Below are 22,755 nucleotides of genomic sequence, written 5' to 3' on the forward strand. Positions count from 1 at the left end.
TAAGGAGAGCACCAGAAATTAAGTTCCTGCGAAGAGAAGGGACATACAGTACATTTTGCAAAGATAAAGATTTTCCAGAATTCAGCTTTAGGAGAATTTTCCCTTTGTCACGCACCTCAGAACTGCTTGAATTTCCCATAAAGACTTGTTCACCTCCCATAGATTCTTTGAATTCTGCAAACAGTTCCTTATCTGATCAGAAGTGCTTAGTTGCACCTGTATCAACAATCCATTCAGTTTTATTATCAACTAAATTAATTTCATAAGTTACAGCAACAATAATTTCATTAGTATATTCAACAACATGAGCTTGATTCTTGGTTTGATCCAGTTTCTGGCCATTGCTTGCAACATCCTTGCAGTTGTAGCATTGCCAAGCCTTATGGCCTGACTTACCACAAACATAACAGCCACCAGATCCTTTCTCTGACTTCCCATTTTTCTTGAAGTCTCCACCTTTCTTGCCTTGAACACCAAGTTGTTTGGTATTCTGATTCTTCTTCTTGAATTTTCCTGAATTCTTGTTTTGTTTATTAAACCTGTCAGATTTTGGAAAAGAAGATTCCACAATGTTAGCTTTAAGAGAAAGTTCATAAGGAGAAGAAACCTTATCCTTCAATCGGTTGGCTTCTTCGATCTTCATGTGGCTGACCAATTCTTCAAATGACATATCTTTCTTCGTGTGCTTGAGATGATTGCGATAATTGGACCATGAATCAGGAAGCTTCTCGATCAGAACATTGGCTTGCAGCATCTCACACATCTTCATACCTTCTGCCAGAATATCAGCAACCAAATTTTCGTACTCATGGACTTGATCCATGATTGGCTTGTCATCAACGATCTTGAACTGTAGCCACTTTCCCGTAGCATACTTCTTTTTTCCAGCATCATCTGTACCATATTTCTTTTCCAAGGTCTTCCAAACAGATTTAGCAGATTTGTTATTGATGAAAAGATCAAAAAGAGGGTTACCCATATGACTGAGAAGGTGACCTCTAACGAACTTGTTGTGCTTCTCATACTTGGCGATCCGTTCATCAACATTTGGTGTGGCAGTGGCAGCATCAAATTTCTCGGTGAGAGAACGTTGAGGACAGTCTTGAACAAGGACGTAATCAACCTCTAACTTCTAAAAAAAGATCAGTAATTTTTGATCCCATCGTTTGTAATTGGTACCATCGAGAGGTTCCAATTTGGAGAGATCAGGAAGAGTCTTGATGAGTGATGAATCCATAATCAGATTTCACATTAGGGAAATTTTGCTTCTAAATTGTAGGAAATGATACCGTAAAATCTGAAAATGATAATAAAATGTGGGCCGAATATTTGATGTATGTAAAGCTGCGACCTGTTATAAAACACTGTCTTATAAGCAAAATTTGCCCCGACTATGGTGCAATCGGAAATGGCGTTGCCCCCCAAGACTTAACACAGGGTTCCTCCAAAATGTGCACTCAACTAAGGAGGAATTCGGAACTCATGATAATGCTCAGAAAGTAGGTGAAGAGAAGAGAAGAGAGTTAGAATTTCGGTGTGTTTGAAATGATCCCAGAAACTGATTTATATAGCAACAACAATTTGTAACCGAAAATAAGATTTTTAATGAGGTAATTAAAATCGAAAATAAGAATTCAAATAACATTTGTAACTGAAAATATGATATTTAACTTTGCAATTAAAACAGAAACGAGAATCAAGGAACCGTATTCGTAAATCAAGCAGCGGTTATGATTCTGTCATTAAGTTTATGAAGTGAGCTACGTAACTGAACGGTCTCATAATAATTGGACCGTCAGTTACGTCTTAGCCCAAAAAGGCGAACACGAACCGAACCGGCCGGACAGGCGGCGGCGGCGCGCGTGGGGATACCCCCTTCTAGCCCACACCACTTGGGGAAGTACTTCAAAGTATGAACATTACTGTTAGGTTATGACAAATATAAAACATATATTTCATGCGGAAAAACCATAAAGCCAGAAATCCAAATTAATTGCCATATAACAATTAGCATAATTTAGGATGCATACATTCGAAGCGTGCCTTCCCTAGCTGCTCCCGAACCGAACAAGAACAAGTTTAGGACTCCAAGTGTAGTCCCTCCGTAGATAGTCCACAGCACGTTCGGATCCGCCTTAGATTCAATTAACTAGAATTTAGCCTAAGGTATTATGTTCATTTGTTTATAATTTTGTGGCAAATTATTAACTTTAGTTTTTAACTTAAAACTATATGAATACTTGAATTTATGTTTTTATAAATTGTGATTGCCATCACCAATTTATAAGGTAGGATTATCGGAACTAGAAACCTACTAGGATTCAACTTATCTAATTCTATTAGAATTAGGTTCTAATTAAATCTTTTGATTTTAGTGTTTAGCTTAACAACTAACTCTAGTAGTATGAGGAAAATAATCTAACCGGACAAATCCTAAGAAACCAAGGATTCGAGGCTTGCACGAACCACACACGAGCAGATGTGCGCGCGCGGAGCTCGGCCCAGCAAGCAGCCACGCGGCCCACAACGTGGGCGCTGCTGCTGCTGGCCTTGCCTTGCGCTTGGCTGGGCCTGCCTTGCTAGGCGGGTTGCTGCTGATGTGTTGCCTTCGTGCGGGCTTCGCTAGGCGCGGGCCTAGCTTCGTGCTGGGCCTTGCGTCTAGCAAGCTCGTCCGATGTTTATTTCGTACGGCGCGCTTCCGATTAATTTTCCGATTCCGGAATTAATTTCCGTTTTGAACAAATATTTAATATTTCTGATTCCGGAATTTACTTCCAATTCCGATAATATTTCCGTTTCCGGCAATATTTCCGTTTCCGACAATATTTTCGATTCCGGCAATATTTCCATTTCCGATAATATTTTCCGATACGTACCATGTTTTCGTTTCCGGCAACATCTACGACTTGGATAATATTTATATTTCCGATACGATCCATATTTCCGTTTCCGGCAATATCATCGTTTCCGGAGTATTCATAATTTTCCTTTTGACGATTTCAGCTCCCACTGGAACCGAGATCCGTCGATTCCGAATAACCATAAATGGAGTATTTAATTCACTTAAATACTTGATCCGTTCACGTACTATTTGTGTGACCCTACGGGTTCAGTCAAGAGTAAGTTGTGGATTAATATTATTAATTCCACTTGAACTGAAGCGGCCTCTAGCTAGGCATACAGTTCACTTGATCTCACTGAATTATTAACTTGCATATACTAGTAGAAAAAACCTCAAGTGCTTGGGGAAAATTCTCTCAAGTGCTGGTGATTATACCCCCATCACTTGGAGGTGAAGCACTTGATAATATTTCAAGTGCTTGGGGTTGACCCCAAGCACTTGACATGTCAAGTGCTTGGGTTGTAAGAAAAACCCCAAGCACTTGACATGTTAAGTGCTTGGGTTAAAAGAAAAACCCCAAGCACTTTACTGGGTTATAAAGAAAACCCCAAGCACTTGATTTGTCAAGTGCTTGGGTTCTGATAAAAACCCCAAGCACTTGCGTCCATGTTTTTATAAAAAAAAATATTATTTCCTCCCATTTTGCAAAACTAAATCGACGAATAAAAATAAATATAGATTCAAATAAAACTTAAGATTACAATATAATAATAAAGACTAGAATATCGATCTTGAATATAAAATACACTTTAGTCATTTGTAATTCACAGTATAACAGTAAGTTAACATAGACAATTAAAACAAGCATTTTAACAAACTATATCAGAGAGAAAACTGGCAGTGCCCGACAACATTCAAAGGCATCTAAGTATGTAACCACAAGGATTAATTGGAGTTCCGAAGAACAACACCATGTTGGCAATTAAGTGTGATAATCCAGCTGAAACAAGCAGATCGATAAGAAGACTTGTCCTTGAAACTGCTTCATATGAACCAATTGATGTTCTGAAAGCAAATGGAAACAACAACATATAAAGCAGCAGCCGAAGCAAAGCAGAAACAACATACAGTGCAGCAGCAGAAGCAACCCTACACCCTGAGATCCAAACAAGAAAGATTGTCAAATAAACACTTCAATAATACGTCATATTATGAGACCCATCAAATTGAAAATATTCAAATATTTCCTACTAATGGCCACACCACCAGAGACATCATGAGGCAAAAATAAGCAGAAACCTATACCAGAATGACAACATTTTTAAAACCATGTCAATGAGACCATAGAAACACTTAGTAACATTCATTGACATGCACAATAAGAGTAATAGTTATTGTGTTACATAAAAATCCCATAATATATTTGTGAAGCTAGATTTAAGCCAAATGACAGAAACATATTCAGAAAAGACTTATAAGATGCAAGGTTCCAGTATCTCTACTAAAAATAAAAATCATACTTTAAATCAATTTGTTTAGCTTGTTTAATTTGATGTTTTCAAATATGGATAAGGAAATTATTCCTATACAACTCCTTTAAACCATAAAAGACTTCCAAATCATAGTTTTATGGAGACGTAATATACACTTAGTATAATTTATTAGTTAGTGTTTAGCAGTTTGAACGCTTTCAAGGATATTTACATACTATGTGTATCATACGTGAATAGACTGTTTCTTCTTATTATAAGAAGTTGGAAGTGCCTAAATCTTTATTCTTCAGCAGAGACAATTCTGCTTCAGCAGTTGTAGGTCAGAGAGAACATGTAAGAAGAATTCTAGTGCGGTGCAAGTGTATTAGATGAAACAAAACATCTAACACAAGGAATTTGAGATGACGGGTTAAGAAGAGTTGTAAATTTACTTCTGTTTTTTATGCTAAACTTATCTGAATATGTGACATTTATATGCATTAAAAATGAACATGAACTAGCCTTACATTTCCTTGACATCTTAACTCTTGAGCACATACAACGCAAGTTCGCTTATGTTTTCTAAAAGCAGGAAGGGTGCTAAATCCAGGTATGCCCTTGAATAATAGCTTCTTCACATAAGACACAACATCTCTGAAAGGTACATCCTGAGAATTAATTTCTGTTTAGCTGTATAACAAGAGTACAAAAACAAATAAAGACCGGTGTATATTTAGGAACATTTTTTGCCTTAATCTCATGATACTGATTGAGGAAAGGATCAGAAAGGCTGAGATCATTACCTAGCCATCCATCATAAATGAATTTGTTCTCTGCTTGTAAGTTGTAACACATGATTGACAAAGAGACCGGAAGCTAAATGACTGGCATATATAGTCACGACTCACAACACTCGGTATCCGAGAATGGGATTTGCAAGCTCTGAATACAAAGAATAAGAGAGGAAATTAGCAGAAAAAATAAAATAAAACAAAAAAAAGTCAAAAGTGGCTCGGTCATTAGCCCCAATGTTTCATATTAGCAACTATTGCCAATTTTTCATGTGAAACAACCAGAGAACAGTTCAACTAAGGCCCGAAAAATGTGTGCATAATCAATAAATTAATCATCATCATCGTTGTTTTCAGAAAAGCATGTAATTATGTAAACAGCTAGGATGATGTATGCACATCAACTTGATTGCCATCACTAGAACCAAATTAATTAGTCCTGCTCCTGCCATTAAAACCATCATTACCGGCAAGAAGGATATAACATCCAAACCCTAGCCTCTCTAAATTCGCATTTCAGAAAGCAAATTATACTCTCTTTCATTCAATAAGCTCTTCAAATCAGATTATACTATTTTAGAACACCAAATTCATCTTTTTGAATTTTTTTGGCCTAGGATTGTCCTTGAACCCTAATTAACCTCGAAATTCATTCATATTGCATCAATTACAGTAAAATCTACCAACAGCTAATCATCAATTCTTATAAAATAATGCTATAAACACATTAATTAACAAACGAAAAAGAAACGAGTCAATTCGATTACATTAGAAACCCTAACCTTTGAGCCTGAATAGCTGAATTTCTTTTTAGTTCTCGGGGATTGACATGAAAGGCAGCGCCAAAAAGAAAATTGATTTTCCAACTAGTGGCAAGTCGACGATAGTGGCGGTGAGCGCGATTCTTTTCCCCAGGAGAGGAGGCGGTGGAGGTACTAAGCGGTACACAAATCGGCGACTTGGTTGCTAGAGAGGAGAGAAGATAGCACGCAGGAGAGGAGAGAAGATGACATGCAGGAGAGGAGATAAGATGGGACACAGGAGGAGAGGCGATGGCAGCGACGACGGTGGTCAGATTTTGGGGAAGAAGTGGTGAGATATAGAGGAGAGAAGTGCAGGGTTTAGTTTTAAGGAAATTCTTTTTAAAAATAATGTTTCATGGAAAGTTTTCAAAGGGTAGTTTAACCGAACAAAAAATTAACCTAAGAAGAAGGTTTAGTGCTTGGGGTAAATAGTAAAACCCAAGAACTTGTAAAATGTGCAATTACGTGCTTGGGGTAAATAGTAAAACCCAAGCACTTGTAAAATGTGCAATTAAGTGCTTGGGTTAATAACAAAACCCAAGCACTTGACTCAAAGCACTTAAGGTTTTCTACTAGTGATAATTAATTAATACTGAACCGCAATTATTAGACTTAACATTGAATGCATACTTGGACCAAGTGCATTTCCTAATTACTTTGTCGCTTGATGTTTGCTCATGAACATAAGGTAAGAGTTGTCATCCTTATTATGTCCAGAGGTATTTCTCGATTTCAAAGTTCAACTGATCAAATAAACAGATAATCATAGCCTATGATTCATCTGAGCACGGCCATTGATTTTACAGTTACTAGCTCTCCGAGTGGCCTTGTACAACTTTCAGCATCTCATCCCGATTTATGGGAGGACAATCCCAATCTTGCCATCTTGAGATTAGACTTCGTTTTATAGGAGATTACCCAAGTGTTGCCGTTATGTCCTCCTTTTACGGTGCGACGGTTGAAAACGTCAAAGTAACCATTTCTCAAACAAGTAATCTCAAATCACTCAGGTATTGAGGATTAGTGTCTAATAATTTTAATGAAATTTACTTATGATAGATTTTCATCTCTTACAGTAAAGTTTCATAGGTCTGTCCGATAATAGTCTTCCCAAAGTAAGTATATATGCAAATGATTGCGACATTGCCATGTCCACATAGTTCAAGAAACAGAACTACTAGTCATCTTGCATTCTAGTCGTCTAGCGTTTTCTATGCGTCCATCTTTATAGAAAACTCAGACCAGGGACCATTTTCAACTTTTGACATTCAAGTTCACTTGATAGACATTTCTTAGTCACAGGACTGGTCCTGACAGTCTATCTTGAATATATCGTCAAATTGAAGGGACTCATCATTTAATAAACCACAAATTAACTGGAAAAATGAATTCTATTCATTTATATGAATGGTTATCCAATAAAGTTTTACAAAGTATTAAACTCTAAAACTTTTAAAACATTAAATAGGGACATCAAAGCCATTCTCCAATATGCTTGATTCCCATAGTTGTAGTGTGCGAGTTGTGCTTCGCTTGCGGCAGAGCTTTAGTTAATGGATCTGAGATGTTGTCGTCAGTTCCAATCTTGCTTATCTCGACTTCTTTTCTTTCAACGAACTCTCGTAGAAGGTGAAATCTACAAAGTACATGCTTGACTCTCTGGTGGTGTCTAGGCTCCTTTGCCTGTGCAATAGCTCCGTTATTATCACAATATTGAGCTATTGGTCCTTTAATGGATGGGACTACACCAAGTTCACCTATGAACTTCCTTAGCCAAATAGCTTCCTTTGCTGCTTCATGTGCAGCAAAGTACTCCGCTTCAGTTATAGAATCCGCAATGGTGCTTTGCTCAGCACTTTTCCAGCTTACTGCACCTCCATTGAGGCAGAAGACAAACCCAGACTGTGATTTTAAATCATCCTTGTCGGTTTGGAAACTTGCGTCCGTATATCTTTTAACAATTAATTCATCATCTCCACCATAGACCAGAAAATCATCTTTGTGCCTTTTCAGGTACTTCAGAATATTCTTGGCAGCAGTCCAATGTGCCTCTCCTGGGTTTGACTGGTATCTGCTCATAGCACTGAGTGCATACGCAACATTCGGGCGTGTACATATCATAACATACATTATTGAACCAATCAATGATGCATATGAAATCCCAATAATTCGTCTACTCTCATCCAGTGTTTTTGGGCACTGAGTCTTGCTTAGAGTCATTCCATGAGACATGGGTAGGTAGCCTCACTTGGAGTCTGCCATATTGAACCTTTCAAGCACCTTATTGACATAAGTGCTTTGACTAAGTCCAATCATCCTTTTAGATCTATCTCTGTAAATCTTGATGCCCAATATGTACTATGCTTCTCCTAGATCCTTCATCGAAAAACATTTCCCAAGCCAAATCTTGACAGAGTTTAACATAGGAATGTCATTTCCGATAAGTAATATGTCGTCGACATATAATACTAGAAAAGCAATTTTTCTCCCACTGACCTTCTTGTATACACAAGATTCGTCTGCGTTCTTGACAAAGCCAAAGTCACTGACTGCTTCATCAAAAACGTATATTCTAGCTCCTTGATGCTTGCTTCAATCCGTAGATTTATTTTTTAAGCTTGCATACCTTTTTAGCATTCTTTGGATCCTCAAAACCCTCAGGTTGTGTCATAAACACAGTTTCTGTTAAAACGCCGTTTAAGAAAGAGGTTTTGACATCCATCTGCCATATTTCGTAATCTTAATATGGAGCGGTTGCTAACATTATCCGAATAGACTTTAGCATTGTAACTGGTGAAAAGGTTTCATCGTAATCCACACCGTGGACTTGCATGTAACCTTTTGCAACCAATCTAGCTTTAAAAACTTCTAATTTCCCGTCCTTGTCTTTTTTTAGTTTGAAAACCCATTTGCTTCCTATGGCGTGGTAGCCATCTGGCAAATCGACCAAATCCCAAACTTGGTTTACAGACATGGAGTCTAATTCAGATTGCATGGCTTCTTGCCATTGCTTGGAGCTAGGGCTCGTCATAGCTTATTTGTAAGTCGCATGTTCATCACTTTTAAGTAATAGAACTTCATGGCTCTCGTTCATCAAAATACCTAAGTACCTTTCCGGTTGAGACCACATTCTTTCAGATGGTCATCAAATTCATAGCTCAGATATTCACCGCCTCTATCAGACCGCAGTGCCTTAATCTTCTTGCCTAATTGGTTCTCTACTTCACTCTGAAATTCCTTGAATTTGTCAAAGGATTCAGACTTATACTTCATTAGGTAGACATAACCATATCTACTAAAGTCATCTGTGAAAGTGACAAAGTAGCTGAAACCACCTCTAGCATTTGTACTCATTGGTCCACATACATCTGTATGGATTAAACCCAATAGTTCAGTTGCTTTTTCTCCAATTTTAGAGAAAGGTTTCTTTGTCATTTTTCCAAGTAAACATGATTCGCACTTACCATAATCCTCTAAGTCAAATGGTTCTAGAATGACTTCCTTTTGAAGTCTTTCTATGCGTTTCATGTTAATATGGTCTAATCGACAATGCCACAGATAGGTGAGATCTGAAACATTCTTTTTGGCCTTTTTGGTATTTATTTTATAAATTTGTTTGTCGTGATCGATCTAATAAATAAATTCCATTGACTAATCTAACAGATCCATAAAACATCACTTTAAAATAAAACGAGCAACTATTGTCTTTTATTAAAAAGGAAAATCCCTTAGCATCTAAGCAAGAAACAGAAATGATGTTTTTAGTAAGACTTGAAACATGGAAACACTCTTCAAGTTCCAAAACTAGCCCAGAGGGCAACGACAAATAATAAGTTCCTACAGCTAGTGCAGCAATCCGTGCTCCGGCCATTTCCCACTCGTAGGTCGACCTCACCCTTGCTTAACCTTCTACTTCTTCTTAGTCCCTATGAATTGGAACATAAGTGTGAGCCACAAACTGTATCTAATACCCGAGAAGTTGAATTAGAAAGTATACAGTCTATAACGAAAATACCTGAAGATGGAACGACTGTTCCGTTCTTCTGATCTTCCTTAAGCTTCAAGCAATATCTCTTCCAATGCCCCTTCTTCTTGCAGTAGAAGCATTCAGATTCAGAAGTGGGTTGGCTCACCTTCTTCTTTTCAGACTTGGTGCCGCCAGTTTGCTTAGTCGGGTTGGCCTTCTTGCCACCTTTCTTAACATTCCTCTTCTTGCCAGATTTCTTGAATTTGCCCCCACGCACCATAAGCACATCCTGCTTATCACTTTTGAGCATCTTTTCAGTGGTCTTCAGCATACCGTGAAGCTCAGTGAGTGTTTTTTCTAGACTAGTCATACTGTAGTTCAGCTTGAACTGATCATACCCGCTATGAAGAGAATGGAGGATAGTGTCTACAGCCATTTCCTGAGAGAATTGTTGATCCAGCCGACTCATATTCTCAATGAGTCTAATCATTTTGAGAACATGTGGACTTATGGGCTCGCCTTTCTTAAGCTTAGTCTCAAGAATTTGCCTATGAGTCTTGAATCTTTCGACTCGAGCCAGATCTTGGAACATGTTCTTTAACTCACTGATGATCGTGAAAGCATCTGAGTTGATGAACGTTTTCTGTAGATCTGTACTCATGGTTGCAAGTATTAGACATTTTACATCCTTGTTGGCATCAATCCAATGATTGAGGGCTGCCTGAGTGACCCCGTCGCCAGCGGCTTCAGGCATTGCCTCTTCCAGGACATACTCCTTTTCTTCCTTCATAAGAACTATTTGCAAGTTCCTTTGTCAGTCAAGGAAGTTTTTCCCGTTCAACTTCTCCTTTTCGAGAATTGAGCGGATGTTGCATGAATTTTTGTTTGCCATAGTTAAAACTACAATTGAAAAAAAATAAACAAATAAATAACCATTCACAATTTCTCTTAATAAACTTAAATTCTAGCATACATGCATAATTTATCATTTATTAAGCATTTTATTCAAGTTATGTGTTCCGGCAGGTGTGAATAAAATTATTCCAAGACCCTTAAATCATTGAAGAATTAATCAAATTATCTATTCAGACTCAATTCTAAAATATTTTAGGTAAGCAAAGCCTTTGCTAATAGACTAGAAACTACTCTTGGTTGATAGGTACGTCTAAGAACTTATTAGGTAAACCTATCTCTTTTGCCACGACATAAAAGCACTCCTTACTTATATCGTTGAGTTTCACCAAAACTAACATGTACTCACAATTATTTGTGTACCTTACCCCTTTAGGATCAATAAGTAACACCTCGCTATGGCGGAAAACTATTACTAAGATTGATGTAAAGGTTATCCAAGTAAGTGTTATTTTGGCATGGCACCTTTTAACTCAATTTTGTTTTAAAGTTTGGAACTTAAGGCTCTTACTATGTTGGTTAGATTTTAAGTGAACTAAAATCCTTAATCATGCAACATAATCAAGCCACAATCTCATGCATAATTAAGACATATTTAAAGCAATAAATAACTTAAAGCATGCATAAGATATAAATGTGATCTAGTATGGCCCGACTTCATCTTGAAGCTTCAACTTCAAACTCCATCTTGAAAATGGATTGGAAACTCCGTCTTGAATTTCACTATGGAAGGCGCCATTTTCTTCAAATAGGATAAGCTATAATTGAAACTAATTAGAACTATTTGATGGTACGCAGACAATATTTAAAGAAATAAAACTTTGGTACTTTAGACCAATATTACATTCAAATTAATGGTACGCAAACCGTATTTTCTATCCTATTTGGGCCATACTAGTCACTTTCCATAACCTGCAAAACAGTACATTTACAATATACCATTCATCCATTCATTTATCAATGAATGGCCCACATAGCTGGTTAGTAGAACATATTATGCATCACATTAGTATTTGCAGCAATTAATCAAGGCTTCCAATAATCTACAAATTATTCAATCCTTATTAATTCTAATTAATCGAGTTGTTTTAACCTTAAAGGAATGTAGACCTAATCAAGAGTTTATGACTAAAACGCTCCCACTTAAACCAAAAATTTTACATGCTTTACGAATTTTAAACATAAAATTGTATTTCCTAGTCCAACCGGAAACATACAAATTTAATTAAAATTTAAAGCTCATATAAATTATTATTTAAATCCTTTAATTTATTTTCAGTTTATTAAATTAATTAATTTAAATTTAATCAAGGTTTTAATTTTAGTAAAATAATTATAAATAAAATTTATAGTAATTAAATTATTAAAAATTAAATTCCGATAAAAAAATTAAATTACGAATTTTAAATTTAATTAAAACCATTTTTCCAACTTAAAATAAAAATTTAATTAAAACAAACCAATCGGGTCAAGACGAGGCCATGGGCTCGCGCCCATGCCTCGTCGAGTCCAACTAGCAGCAGCCCATGCCACTCGACTGATCGTATATCAAGGCACGAGCAGCCACGCGTAGACCCAGCAAGCCGAGCAGCCACGCCTACACGCAGCAGCTCGCTCGCTGTGGCGAGGCATCCCTCGCTGGGCGAGCCAACTCTCGATGTCCGCGCGCGCGGCCTCGTCTAGCTTGCTGCCTTGCTTGTCGCCCCACCCGCCCACTACTCGCAGCACTCGACGCTCGGCAGGGTTGCTGCCTTGCGCTCTCGTGCCACGCCCTTGCTCTCTGCATTCGTACCGCATGGGTGACGAGCTCCCTTGCTCGTCGTCGCATGCCCGCACTATACAACACCCCTGAAGGGTAACACTTAGCGTCCATTGCTTCGTGCGTGCAAGATTCGTGAACGGATTTTATAAAAATCAAAACTTTGTTATTTAAATTTATAGACGAAATAATAAATCATATTAATTTCATAAATTTAGGGCGAAAAATCAAAATTTATTATTCACGTTAATTTCCGATTATATGGATTCAAATCTAGGTCATAAAATTTTAAAAAATTTCAACTTTAACAAAATTTATGGTGGTTTTTAATCATGGATTCCTAATTAAATTTCTAATTAATTATGAAAATCAAATCAAATTCTAAATTATTCGAATTTCAACAAATTAATTACAATTACAAATTAGGTTGTATAATTAACAAGCTTAGGCATTAAAATTGTTAAACATATACAGTAGGTCATGTTAGGTTATGATACATATGACAAAACATAAATCATGCGGAAAACCTTAATGCCAGGAAACATATTATTTACACATAATCATTTAGCATAATTCAGATGCATACACTTTGTAGCGTGCCCTCCCTAGCAGCGCCCGAACCGAACAAGAACAAGTCTTTCGGACTCCAAGTGTCGTCCCTCCGTAGATAGTCCACAGCACGTCCGGATCCGCCTTAAGCTTGACCAACTAGAATCGCCCTTAAGGTTCTAAGAATTTTCGGCTAATAGGCTACAAGTGTTTGGCTGATTTTGTTCCAAAATCTTACCTTTGAATACTTCAAAATCTCGATGTAAATATGTGACCCTAGGCACCTATTTATAGAGTTTATGGAAAGGAATTATAATCCTATTAGAATACAAATCTATTTAATTATAATCCTACTAGGACTCTAATTAAAAAAACTTTATCTATTAGGATTAGATTTAATCATATTACGAATCCCGGTAGCCTTAGGATTCCGAGTAACACACACGAGTGGCAATGCACCGCACGCAGGCCTTACGGCCCACGCACAGCGCACGGCCCAGCTCGCTGCTGCGCGCGCCCAGACCTTGGCTGGGCCTGGCCTTCGCGCTGGGCCTGGTCTTGGCTTTGGCGTGTGTTTGCGCTTTGGCTTGCTGGGCGATGGCCCGACTTCGTGCTGAGCCTTCGTCTGGAAGGCCTCGTCCGATGCTAATTCGTACGATACGCTTCCGTTTAAATTCTCGATTCCGGAATTCATTTCCGATACAAACAATATTTAATATTTCCGATTCCGGAATTAATTTCCGTTTCGAACAAATATTTAATATTTCCGTTTCCGGAATTATTTTCCGATTTCGATAATATTTTCGATTCTGACAATATTTCCGTTTCCGGCAATATTTCCGATTCCGGCAATATTTCCATTTCCAATAATATTTTCCGATACGTACCATGTTTCCGTTTCCGGCAACATCTAAGACTTGGATAATATTTATATTTATGATACGATCCATATTTCCGTTTCCGGCAATATCATCGTTTCCGGAGTATTCACTTGCTTGCCTTTGACGATCTCAGCTCCCACTGAAACCAAGATCCGTCGATTCCGAATATCCATAGATGGAGTATTTAATGCCATTAAATACTTGATCCGTTTAAGTACTATTTGTGTGACCCTACTGGTTCAGTCAAGAGTAAGCTGTGGATTAATATCATTAATTCCACTTGAACTGAAGCGGCCTCTAGCTAGGCATTCAGCTCACTTGATCTCACTGAATTATTAACTTGTTAATTAATATTGAACCGCATTTATTAGACTTATCATTAAATGCATACTTGGACGAAGGGAATTATTTCCTTCAGTCTCCCACTTGTCCTTAGGGACAAGTGTGCATTTCCTAATTCCTTTGTCGCTCGATGCTTGCTCTTGAACATAAGGTAAGAGTTGTCATCCTTATTATGTCCAGATGTGTTTCTCGGTTTCAGAGTTCAACTGATCAAATAAACAGATAATCATAGCCTATGATTCATCTGAGCACGGCCATGCATTTTACAACTTTTAAGCATCTCATCCCGATTTATGGGAGGACAATCCCAATCTTGCGATCTTGAGATTAGACTTCGTTTGATAGGTGATTACCTGAGCGTTGCCTTTATAGCCTCCTTTTACGGTGCGACGGTTGGTCAACGTCAAAGTAAGGAGTTCTCAAACAAGTAATCTCAAATCACTAAGGTATTGAGGATTTAGTGTCTAATAATTTTAATGAAATTTACTTATGACAGATTTTCATCTCTTACAGTAAAGTTTCATAGGTCTGTCTGATACAAGTCTACCCAAAGTAAGTATTTATGCAAATGATTATGACATTGCCATGTCCACATAGTTCAAGAAACAGAACTACTAGTCATCTTGCATTCTAGTCGTCTAACGTTTTCTATGCGTCCATGTTTATAGAAAACTCCGACCAGGGACCATTTTCGACTTTTGACATTCAAGTTCACTTGATAGACATTTCTTAGTCACAGGACTGGTCCTGACAGTCAATCTTGAATATATCGTCAAATTTGAAGGGACTCATCATTTAATACTAAACCAAGATTAAATGGAATATGAAAATACATTTCATATATGATCAATGTTCAACCCTAATATTTTACAACCATGGGCCTCAAACCCATCTTTAAAACAGTTCATGGAATTCAAAGCTATGCTTGATTTCCAGTGCTACAATGTGAGTGTTGCTTCTCACTTGTTGCATAGGTTTAGTTTATCATGCTTTGCCAATCTTAATATCCTTTTCATCGAATGTTCTTCGAGATAGATGATAAGATCTTTTGAGTATGTTTATCTTGTGATCTAGTATTTCTTGCTACAATGGTGGTTCTACACATTTCGCAATGAAGAACCATCAAGTCAGTAAACATGTGATATACCCAAGTTCAGTGAAGAACTCTTTAACATAAACAACCCTGTTTTATTGCTTCTTTAGGCAATAAGTACTTTTACTTCAACTGTATAGGTTGCTAGTGATGCTTTGTTTGGACTCACTTATCCAAGCAGTTCACAGATTTGTGGAAGACTTTCCAGCTATATCTTAGAACATAGAAATTAATATTTAATTTCCCACGCAACAACTCATGGTCTCCAATCCATGTTGCTATTTCAAAACACGATGCTCTATAGCTCGTCCTTGCCAATGGTTAACTCCAAAGGGATCTTGCTTGATCATTTGCCAGTGTTTATGCGTGTAGCATCAATATTTAGCATATCTTTATTTCCTTGAGTCAAGAACTGTTCCTATGTACCTTTTCAAGTACCACAAGTTTTTCTTGATCTCAATCTAGTTGATCTTCACTTAGATCAATAGAGATTGGTATATGTTCGTCATGCCTAAAGTCATACGATACATTTTTGGCGATCCTCATATTACATTATACATGATAAATTCTTTTGCAGAAAAATTCCCAATTGAATTCTATTCATGTAACTTTAGCTTATTCTAGTTTCAGTAGATACTAAATTCAGCTAAATTCTTTGACATATAATATAGGTTAAGAATCTCACTTAGATCCTTTGATGTTTAACTTAGTAAATGCTTATACATAGTTCAAACATTCATTACTTAGATTTATTCACATGGGTCGAATATCTCCAATGGAGTATTTCGTGTTTGATTTAGTAAATGCCATTACTTAATCCAAAACAACATTATAAGATCTTTTGTAAATAGATCTTAATACCCAGTATGCACTAAGTTTCGCCTTGGTCCGTCATTGATGAATAGTTTCAAATCTAAGTCATTAGCATTTGAATGTCATTTAACAATAGAGAGATATGTGTGTGATACACACAGGACCAGTTAAGTTTTATGTACTCCCACTAAACTTCTTATACATCTATAAGAATCATGTACATTTTATGAAACTAAAATTCTTATTAACTTCACTAAAATACAGTTCCAATTCCCAATTGCTTGCTTAAATCTGTACTTAGATTTCATAAGCTAGCTTTCCTTTTCAAGCATTTATTTGGATCCACAAATCCTATGACATGCCATGTACATATTTTCTTCCAACATTTGACTGAGAAAGATGTTTTGTCATCCAATTTCCAAATGTACCAATATGCAATCATTGCTTGAATTATAGACTTGAGCATTACGATTATGCATGAGGTTTCAACACAATCCATGCCATGAATTTGCTTGTAACCTTTAGCAACTAATCTAGCTTTGTGTTGTGAACACAATTCCATATTTGATGGTTTTTATCCTTAAAACCAATTTGCAATCAATAGATATAAATCATTCTTGCAAATCAACAAAATTTCAATTTTGTCATCAGAACATTGAGTATGTTTTTATGGCCTTTAACCAATTAAACATTAAGTCTATATACGGCCTCTAACCATTTTAGGGAATCTAGGTTTCGTCATAGCTTTCTTACAAGTCACAAACTCATTAATCTACATGATAATAGTTTGACTGCAAGTTGTAGGTTTCTTCACTATCTAATAGAAGAATCGCATAGCTTCAGTGACATGAACTCCATGTTTCTTCACTATCTAATAGAAGAATCTCATATTCTGTTCGAAAATTTATGGTGGTTTTTAATCATGGATTCCTAATTAAATTTCTAATTAATTATGAAAATCAAATCAAATTCTAAATTATTCGAATTTCAACAAATTAATTACAATTACAAATTAGGTTGTATAATTAACAAGCTTAGGCATTAAAATTGTTAAACATATACAGTAGGTCATGTTAGGTTATGATACATATGACAAAACATAAATCATGCGGAAAACCTTAATGCCAGGAAACATACTATTTACACATAATCATTTAGCATAATTCAGATGCATACACTTTGTAGCGTGCCCTCCCTAGCTGCGCCCGAACCGAACAAAAACAAGTCTTTAGGACTCCAAGTGTCGTCCCTCCGTAGATAGTCCACAGCACGTCCGGATCCGCCTTAAGCTTGACCAACTAGAATCGCCCTTAAGGTTCTAAGAATTTTCGGCTAATAGGCTACAAGGGTTTGGCTGATTTTATTCCAAAATCTTACCTTTGAATACTTCAAAATCTCGATGTAAATATGTGACCCTAGGCACCTATTTATAGAGTTTATGGAAAGGAATTATAATCCTATTAGAATACAAATCTATTTAATTATAATCCTACTAGGACTCTAATTAAACAAACTTTATCTATTAGGATTAGATTTAATCATATTACGAATCCCGGTAGCCTTAAGATTCCGAGTAATACACACGAGTGGCAAAGCACCGCACGCAGGCCTTACGGCCCACGCACAGCGCACGGCCCAGCTCGCTGCTGCGCGTGCCAAAGGCCTTGGCTGGGCCTGGTCTTCGCGCTGGGCCTGTTCTTGGCTTTGGCGTGTGTTTGCGCTTTGGCTTGCTGGGCGATGGCCCGGCTTCGTGCTGGGCCTTCGTCTGGCAGGCCTCGTCCGATGCTAATTCGTACGATACGCTTCCGATTAAATTCTCGATTCCGGAATTCATTTCCGATACGAACAATATTTAATATTTCCGATTCCGGAATTAATTTCCGTTTCGAACAAATATTTAATATTTCCGTTTCCGGAATTATTTTCCGATTTCGATAATATTTCCGATTCTGACAATATTTCCGTTTCCGGCAATATTTCCGATTCCGGCAATATTTCTATTTCCAATAATATTTTCCGATACGTACCATGTTTCCGTTTCCGGCAACATCTAAGACTTGGATAATAGTTATATTTCCGATACGATCCATATTTCCGTTTCCGGCAATATCATCGTTTCCGGAGTATTCACTTGCTTGCCTTTGACGATCTCAGCTCCCACTGAAACCAAGATCCGTCGATTCCGAATATCCATAGATGGAGTATTTAATGTCATTAAATACTTGATCCGTTTACGTACTATTTGTGTGACCCTACGGGTTCAGTCAAGAGTAAGTTGTGGATTAATATCATTAATTCCACTTGAACTGAAGCGACCTCTAGCTAGGCATTCAGCTCACTTGATCTCACTGAATTATTAACTTGTTAATTAATACTAAACCGCATTTATTAGACTTATCATTAAATGCATACTTGGACCAAGGACATTATTTCCTTCAGATCAATCATAGATTCAAGATTTACAAACAAGAATCGCAAATATTTAATTTAACATCCAAAAACTTATAAATTTTGCGTTCGAAAAACTAAAACCTCTGAAAAGTAATAGTTAGGCTTCGAATTTGGGAATTCTGGGTTCGGCATCAAATCTATGATTTTAGTCAAAATTTTAAAACGCCGTTTACATGCGAAATTCACTATAAAATTATACAATTCCGACCATTATTGACTAAACTGCCGAAAATCCTGCGAACATATAATTAAATAATCGCACGAATTTGCAATTAATTACAAAATTCGAAATTAATCACCCCTTTAATTCATTGCAAATTTATAAAATTTAACCATGTTAACTATAATTGATTATGGAATTAATTAGAGGCTCGTGATACCACTGTTAGGTTATGACAAATATAAAACATATATTTCATGCGGAAAAACCATAAAGCCAGGAATCCAAATTAATTGTCACATAACAATTAGCATAATTTAGGATGCATACATTCGAAGCGTGCCTTCCCTAGCTGCTCCCGAACCGAACAAGAACAAGTTTGTGACTCCAAATATTAGGACTCCGATAATATTTTCGTTTCCGGCAATATTTCCGTTTTCGATAATATTTTCCGATACGTACCATGTTTCCGTTTCCGGCAACATCTACGACTTGGATAATATTTATATTTCCGATACGATCCATATTTCCGTTTCCGGAGTATTCATAATTTGCCTTTTGACGATTTCAGCTCCCACTGGAACCGAGATCCGTCGATTCCGAATATCCATAAATGGAATATTTAATTCACTTAAATACTTGATCCGTTCACGTACTATTTGTGTGACCCTACGGGTTCAGTCAAGAGTAAGCTGTGGATTAATATTATTAATTCCACTTGAACTGAAGCGGCCTCTAGCTAGGCATACAGTTCACTTGATCTCACTGAATTATTAACTTGCATAATTAATTAATACTGAACCGCATTTATTAGACTTAACATTGAATGCATACTTGGACCAAGGGCATTATTTCCTTCAATTACTTCCCTATATTTAAACAAAGGGAAAAGTTCATTTTCTTTTCATGTGGGACAAAACCCTTTTCTTTAAGTACTCCACTTGAAATGCCTAATTTTCATTTCTACCAATGTGGGACATTTTTACAAAATGGTAAAAGTTTTTCTTTGCATTATTTCCAACAGATACAATACTCGGGAAAACACGCTTCAAATGTAAGTATGCTTAAACTGTGCTTTATACATGTTTCCTGGCTTTGGGGATGTTCCGCACATGTTATGTATGTTTACCTATGGACAGAGTGGTTTTTTGTTTTTTGACATGTTTATTTAAACTATTCACAACCTCCATGTTTGCAAGGGACGCAGGTTACCCTGTTTGTCTTTGTGTGTGTATCCAAAGGATTGAGCACCTAATTAGAAACGAAGGATTAAGTTCTTAATTAGAATCGAACCCACATGTGTACATGATGAATAAGGTGGGAGATCCCTCTCTTAGTGTACAGAGAGTTATACATGCAAAATGACGAAATATAAGGAATATTAATTTAATTTGTTCTTAAGTCTTAAATAACACCTGTATAAAATTTAATCAACTAAACTACTTAGTTAAACATGTGCACAAATTAAAAGATGGATATAGTGTCTCATACCTTTTTTTTTTTTTGTGAAGGAATATAGTGTCCAAAACCAATATACGAAACAAAATGCATATGCTTGGAATAGCATTAAAGTTGACAATATGTAAGCAGCTAGCTACTTAAATGGTTAGCATTTACTTTCAAACCAAAAGCTGCTCAAACTTGAGTGATATACAGGCATACACACTGACTTTGTGTAGAATTTCAGAAAGGTTTTCCATACATCCCCATCAAATTTCAACTTTTGCTCACATTATTTGGAGGAGAGACCCTTAAAATCTTAAATGCTTCATTTAACGGAGTACACTACAATATGGAGTACGTTGTTTTCCCGGGAACTATTCTTAACTTTAAAGAAACACTCAACAAAACAACAAAAATAAATATTTACACGGTTTTGAAGTAGAATATTAACATGAGTCTTTATTCAGACTTTTAAGATAATGTGTTACTCCATAAAAGATTGCAGTAAGTTTGGAGGTAGGTTTGGAAATCCAACACTTCACTCAAGAATTTATTATTACATTGGCATGCAATCACTTCTTCCTATAACCAATCAAATCATACCACATCATCAAACTGTATTAAAATATAAAATATCATTCCATTACATTATTTTAGGAGTTTAAGTAAATTTTAGATGAGTCTAGAAATAATATGGAAAATTGAGAAAAAAAAATTGTATGAGCCTGAATAATTAAAAAAAAAAAGGTAAATTTAGTAGAAAACTGATGTAGCAAATTCAGTTTGGGGTTGAATAAAGGATTAACTCACCCTAATTATAAGTTGCTTTAATTTTAGGAAATTATGACATTTAATACCTTAAAGATACAACACTTTTTTTTAATTAACTACCTATAGACACCTAATTTGTGTCTCCCCTCTGGGATAATGAAGATACCATTATCCTTACTAGGCGGTTGGAGCAACTGCGTGCGGAAATCCCAATTGCTAAGAACATCTCCAAAATACAAGATCCAAAATCCAATCCCCGAGGTCGTCCCCCTCCCGGAACTCGGTACAAAATACAATTTTCAAAAACCAATTTCAAAATCCAAGTAAAATCTCATCTAGTAGACCATTCCATTGGTTTTACTAAGCCTTTTCCACTCAAAATCATATAAGGCAAGTCAAATTCGGGCGCCGACCCACAAAACCGAGCAAGTCGGGCTCCGTCCAGTATAACCGGAATTCAAAACCCGCAACGGCTTGTTTTTTTTACGCAAAATCAAGTCTTAACCTCCAAGAAAGCACTACGTGCAAAGCATCGTACTATTCGTACGAAGGTACATCAATACAAGACAAATCAAGGACGGAGCCCGCATCCTTGATTTTGGCAGCACGCATGCCACGTCACCAGCGCCCAGCACTGGTTGGGCCTGCTGCGCTGGCATTGGCTGGCGTTTTCTAGCCATTTTCTCTATAAAAACCCCCTAATTTCCATCATTTGGGGAGGCAGCTTCAATATACAACGTCGTAATACAAAAATTACGCATCAAATTCAAGTCAAAAAATCCTTCAAAAACACATACAAACTTCAAGTTCTAAGCAATTGGGAGCTCTAAAAGGAATTCTTGCCTAAACCTAAATAGGTAATTCCGAATCCCACAATATTCAATCATGTTTCTTTGATTTTCCTATTTCAAAAATGATTAGCAAGTTGGCAGTTTTACTACTAAAAATGTCACTTGCAACAATCATACATCTTTTCAAAATCCAAACTTTTCAAAATACAAAAATGCAAAATTTCATTATTCAAGGATGTTCAAAGTTGTTTGCAATCACTTCTTTGAACTAGAATTACTTTCAAGTATGGAGTCATCAAAGATGACACCTTTTTAGCTTCTAAAGGTTTAATCTTTTGAGATTCAAGACTCCATTTTTCAATATACAAGTTCAAGTTTTCAAATTTCAAGATCCCACAATGTTTAGGGTTGCTCATGACTACTTCCCTAAACTAGGATCCTTTCAAAGTAAGAGCACATCAAAGATCTAACCTTTTCAACATTAAAAGGCCCAATCTTTGAGATTTAAGTCTCTTAAGTTTCAATATTTCAAGTACAAGTACAAGTTCAATATTTCAAGTTCAAGTTCAATTAGTTCAAGTTCAATATTTCAAGATTCAAACTTTCAAGTTCAAGTTCTATATGCAAAATCTAGGATACTTTGGGATGAGCAACTTCTCCCAAGTTGAGATATTTGGCTTTGAATTCGTGTCGGGCGCACTTATTTTTAAGAAGCCGCTTGGCGTTCGAATCTCATGTGCCCAAGTACAAATTTCAATATCGCAATTTCAATTATGCACCTTTCAATATTGCAATTTCAATTATGCACCTTTCAATACCGCAATTTCAATATCGCACTTTCAATTCCGCAATTTCAATATCGCACTTTCAATTCCACATTTCAATTCCGCACCTTAACTTGCCTAGTCCTTCTAG

This window comes from Spinacia oleracea, chromosome 5 (genome assembly GCF_020520425.1).
Source record: "Spinacia oleracea cultivar Varoflay chromosome 5, BTI_SOV_V1, whole genome shotgun sequence".
Classification (NCBI taxonomy): domain Eukaryota; kingdom Viridiplantae; phylum Streptophyta; class Magnoliopsida; order Caryophyllales; family Amaranthaceae; genus Spinacia; species Spinacia oleracea.